The sequence below is a fragment of the Amborella trichopoda genome, chromosome 7, assembly GCF_054954075.1.
Source record: "Amborella trichopoda isolate Santa Cruz 75 chromosome 7, AtrichopodaSantaCruz75HAP2 v2.0, whole genome shotgun sequence".
NCBI classification, from domain to species: Eukaryota; Viridiplantae; Streptophyta; class Magnoliopsida; order Amborellales; family Amborellaceae; genus Amborella; species Amborella trichopoda.
In genome coordinates, this window is record NC_142342.1 from 2,734,877 (window position 1) to 2,741,016 (window position 6,140).

Genomic DNA, 6,140 nt, shown 5'->3' on the forward strand with positions numbered 1-6,140 from the left:
AAACTCCCCTTTATTTATCTCTTTTTCACATTGGACTTTATCTTACTTTAAACCTTTTTTCCATATTTCTAAAACCAGTGAACTTAGTCGATCTAAATCTTCCTCCCTTCAACACATCTCACCCAATACAATAAAATACAAAATAAAAAAACTCTGATTTTTTTTATTTGCATCATAAACCTTAAAATATTATATGATTTTTCTCCTTCCAAACTTCTCAAATAATTGCATCCCATTAAATGATCCACATCACTTTTTTTACTTTTGGAATGTTAATAAAGGAGAATTAAGTGATAATATTTTAGACATGTGCAGGCATCACCCACTGCATATTCAACAAAGAGAAACACCGGCTCCGAATTCTTGCTACTAGAGAGCAATGTATGAATAAGTGGGGCCCCTCTCAACATCAATCTTATACATCAAACACAATGGGTAACACCTTGCCTCACTTAATGAGATTGTCTACAGTAATAATATTTTCCGGAAGACCTAGTTAGATGAACACTTGTACTTTATGGGGTATAGGCCATTTATAGACAGTAGGGAGATTAAGGTCAGTCCATCTCAATTGGTTATTAAAGAGCATCCAATAAACTGACTCTGCAGAGATCTGGTCATCATTTTTCGGCTCCCACACCAATTCATCGGAACCATGATCTGAAATGTAAATCGAATCCAAGCCTTGCAGTAATGGAGGAAATTTATCAATTAAAGAGTTCAGTATACGGTTATAAATGAAACACCACCTGGCTCCCCCATCTCTCCAACAAATCAATGACATTAGCATTAGGTGACACCACTCTAACAAACAAATATGGAAACAAAGTCTTCAAGAAATTGTCCCCAATCAATTTAGAATGCCAAAAATAAATCCGATATCCTTGACCAACCCACTGTACATTACTTTGAATAATTTGTTTCGTAGCGAAAATATATTTCCATAAAAAAGAGGCATTTGGACCTTGTCTCCCACAACCAATACATTTATGTCGCCTATCAATACCATATTTTGTAATTAAAACTTGGCCCCACAGCTGCTCCTGGTGCTGAAAGGTTCTCCACCACCATTTTGATAACAAGGCTGTATTTACCATAGTCACCCCCCTAATCCTCAATCCACCTTGTCCCTTCGTGGTACACACGTGCTCCTAACGAAGTTGATGAAGCTACATTTTCTCATTATAAGAGCCCCATAAAAAGTTATACATCATATACTCAATTCTCTTAGCCACACTCCTCGTAATTTTTTTAGAAAGGACGTCATACAGACAGACAAATTAGATAAGCAAGCCTTGATAAGGGTCACCCTCTACCACCAATTGAAAAATACTTAGACTTCCACAAATCCAACTTAGACTGAACTCTCTCAATAACCTTATCCTACATAGAAATTGGGAGGCTCGTATTTGAGATAGGCATACCAAGATAGGTGAAGGATTCAACTGAGCAACCCAAATAACCCGCTAAAGTCTCCAAGAGGCTCTCATCATACTCAATCCCAATCAAACCAGTTTTATAAAAATTGACATTCAAACTCAAAGCTAACTCACAATAATACAGAAACCGTTTGATATTGCCAACATCTACCAAATATGCTTTGCAAAAAATGAGCATATCATCTGCCGATTGCAAATGTGTAACACTTGGTCCATCTTGCGAAACCTTAAATCCATGAAAGCCGCCTTTCTCTTCGAAATTTTACAACAAAAGGCTGAAGCACTCCGCAGAGAGGGTAAACAAAAATGGAGAAAGTGGATCTTCTTGACGAAGTTCTCTAGTAGCCCTAAATAAACCTTTAAGGAACCCATGAATCAATCGAAAAATGGGCGGAGGATAGACAACCCTCAAGCCATTTCCTCCGCTTCGAACCAAACCCTATCCTAATCATAATCTCCATCAAAACCTTCCATTCCACTCTATCATATGTTTTTTTCATATCTAACTCGACGATAACCCTCATTCAACACTCATTGCCCAAGAATAAACACACTATTGTGCAACTAAAACACTATTTGTGATAATACGATGATGTTGTTTTTTCTTGTTCACTGCTTTTATTTCTTAAATTTATTTTTGTCGTTTTGTTCAGTTTTTTTATATCAAAAAGATAGTAGTGACTCTTAAGAGTGAGAAAGGATAGAGTTATTTTCTTTTTATTTTTGTTCAGTTTTTTTATATCATTTAACTGAATTTAATTGTAAAGTGAATGAAAAATAAAGAAATAAGAAAAAAAATATAAAAAATAAAGTGGAAAAATAAATTATGTAGATAGATTCAAAACATAAGGGCTATTTAGGAAGAGCTGATGCAAAATTGCCCTTGAAATTTTCAAATAATAATTTATAAGAAAATGGCCCTAAATTTACTACGAGAAAAATGATTAAAAAATAGAGTAAATTACATACAGACCGTAAATAATTACCTAAAATACAAAATGATCCGATTGTAGAAAAAAATTACAAGGAAGGTCAGTCAACCAACTTTTTTATTTTTCTTAAAATTGACCCCTCCTTGGTCCGAGGAATATATCATTACATCACATTTTATTTAGTTATTTATTTTAGTCTTTTGTTAGTAGGGCAGTGCCTGAAGCAGCTTTAAGGCCAGTATCGAGGCAGTCCGAAGTTAGAATCCTCAGTTCGCTCTGCGAACACATCAAAACCCTAGTAGAGCAGTCTGAGGTCCCCATTTTCAGACTGCTGTTTTTTTTTAAAATAAAGCGTGGTCAGAGGATGGAGACTTTGGATTGCCCTGGAACTGAGTTCTCTCAGTCCAGAGAGAAGTCCGAGGTCCACATCTTCGGACCGCTCTTTCTTTCTTATTTTTTGATAAAAACAACGATATGTGGCCTCTATCCTTAGACTGCACTACCTCGGACTTCTCAGGAATTGAGGCTTGCTCAGTCTAGAAGGCGGTCTGAAGATTTTAACCTCGGATTGCCTGGACACTCCCCTACTAACGGAAAAAAAAAAAAAAAATTAAAATGCGGTCGAGGATGACATCCTCGTACTGAGGAGCACTAACCCAAAACTGTCCCCTTTCATATTTTATGTAAAGTTTTCAGGTTTGTAGGATAAAATAACTAAAAAATATATATTTGTAGCCAAGGTAATTCAACCACCTCATCTCTCTCTTTCTCTGTTTTTGGGAGTGTTAAAGCTTCTCAAGTCTATCTTTGTGTATGTATGTATTTCAAATTTTTTTATGTGTGCGGTTTATATAGAGTCGAGGCTCTAAACAATCAAATTAGAGCATACCTTCAAATGGTGTAAAGAAATGTGATTTCAATATTGGAAATATTTGTGATAGTCTTAAAATATAAGTTTATTTTTAATTGTAAAATTTAAATCTTAAAAAATAGTGTAGATCGAGCAATTTAAGAAAATTTAAAAATATTAAAAATTAACCGTAAAAAATACGATACAAGATGCACTATTTTCAAAACTTGAAATCTATTTTTTTTTGTTATGTACGTATTTTTTTATGTTAGGATAATCAATTTGAGGACTAGTGAAATTTTTGAGCTCGGCTCTGATTTGATTATTTAGAGGCTCAGTCAGCCCAATAAATACTTTTTCCTTGTTTTTAAACTTAAAAACTTTGTGTGGGCAAAAAAAAATGATTCTCTTTCTTCCTTGAGAAGGTACTTCAATCACTTCATATCTAGCATATTTTTATATTTGTGCCCCTCTCTCTCTCTCTCCACCATATTCCTCAAATTCCTTCTCTCAAAACTTGCGTCCTATTTTAACCCCGTCAAAAACCCTAGCGAGCCGCTCTTCTTTCCCTTCTCCGCAATCTCCCTCTTATCGGAGCCTCCCTTCTCTCTCACCCTCTGCGAGCAGGAGCTAGAGGAACCTGTGGGCTTTCCCCATTTTTATCTATTGTAAATCTCCTTGATTTTATTATGTTTCTGGTTTTTTGCTCCATTTCTTTTTATGCACTAGTGAACAAGATAATCTGATTGATGCCCCAAATGCATGTAAAAAATCAGCAACCTTGATTCATATATTTATGTATTGGTGATTCTAGTTTGCCGATTCTAGAGTGCTACATTAGTTCTTGATTTTGTGGCTTGAAATGGGAGCCACGAAATTTCGGTGTACAATATGGAACTTTCATCTCTCGCTAATCTCCCTCCATAAAGATTTTTTTTTTCCTATTGTGGCTTGGATTTCCTCTATTTATTTGGTGGTTTTTGGTGATGTTCTGTACATAACAAAGCTTAAAATATTCATGTATATTCTGATTTATTTCCTTGATTCATAATGGAATGGATGCTTTTTTTTTTCAAAATGGAATGGATGGTTCTCATTTCTTCAAAATGGAATGGATGAGAAGTTTATTTCACTTCTCTCCTCTGTCTTTTTTCTTCCATTCTCTCCCTGTCTCTACCCTCCCCTACTCCAACATCTTTCCTATCTTCAGTTCTCTCTCAAATATTCAGTTCTCTCTCAAACCTTTTCTTCATTTGACTTTTCATAGAATCAGTTTTGATTTTATGGGTTTTTTTAGATTGATTAAAGAGTTGGTTACAGTGAGAAAGGCCCTGTTTATCAATAGATCCTGGTATGGCAGTAATATGTTTTTTTTTTCTCTCTAGGACTTAGTTGATTGTAGATTGATGTGTGATTTTATTGCAGTAGATAGAGAAATTCAAGGACTTGCTTACTCTGACCATTGAAGAGACCGTTGTTGTAGGGGAGGGTTAGACAGAAATTCAGGACCTTTTAAATAGATGATTGAAGAGAAGAGTGTTGGAGTTTAGAAAGACTATGGTTGATTTGCTAATTTGAAGTTGAAAGCTTAGAGATTGTTTTACTCTTCGTAAGGTTGTCAAAAAAAAAGGAGAGAAAATGTTAAGAGGTAAAGAACGCATTCTGACGGCCTCTCTTCTTGTTCACTAATGGAGCATCTCTCTCACTTTGAACAACCCCCCTCTCCAAAAAAGTTTAGAGAATGTTCCTGTATTGCATGTTTGTGTGTTCATCACCACTTGGATGCATCCATACTGTCATTTGATATCTTTTATGATGTCTGGATTATTATTTTGTTTGAATTGCTGAAATTGCTAGAAAGCTTGCTTCAAATCAACTTGAAAGGCCATTGTTTGCCAGGAGTTCAGCCAACATATAGTAGTTTCTTGACTTATGTTCATTTGATCCATTAGAGCTTAGAAGCTTCGAGTGTATCTAATAGTATGGCTAGACTTATTCGAATTATGTCATTTGAACTCCAGCATATGGTTGTTTATTGAATTATGTCATTTTTTCCATGTTATAAATCAGTGGTATGTTGCAACAATACTATGGGTTGAAATGCTCTGTTGCATTCAGTTTATGAAGAATAAGTTTGTTAGTATTCCTTCTTTGGTCATGGGTAAGGGAGCCAACATAGTATTTAGGAATGAAAAAAATGGCGTGGGCTCCTAAATCCTAATGCTATATTCATATCATTTTATTTTTATTTCGTAATCTCATTTCCTCTTTTAATATCCTATATATTTGTGTTGAAGAAGCCATTTTCACAAGTAGATGCACTTATTTCTTTTATGAAATCTCCAAGCACAAAAGTATTCTTTGAATCTATTTATATGTTTGGTATTATATTGGATGAATGGAAGGAATGTTATTTAATTACAATATTTTATTAGAAAACTGCATTTCGCACTTCATATAAATGAAATACATAATTAATAATATTACGGGCAGTTTCCAGCTTTCCCATCATTTATGCATAATTAACAATATTACAGGCAGTTTCCAGCTTTCCCATTGTCAACAGGTGAAATTACCACCACCACAATTTATCAAACAGGGTTTCCAGCTTTTACCCTATCCTAGATTCAATAGCAGGGATGATTCCCAGGGAGACTGGTTATCAAACGCCACACTATTTTTGTGGGGTTGCATTTGGTCCTGTTTGTCTTCCTTCTCTTACCACACTAGGGCTGGGGATTGATGATTTGAATTTTTAGGGCACATTTTTTTTTTTGTGGTCAGATCATTTGGATTAGATATCAATAGTGTGAAGTTTGTTCGATATGATGTTTTAGTTCTTTGATAAAGTAGTTCCATGTTTTGATCAGAGAAGAAAATCTTGTTTATTCGGGATGCAATGACATTTAACAGCGAAGA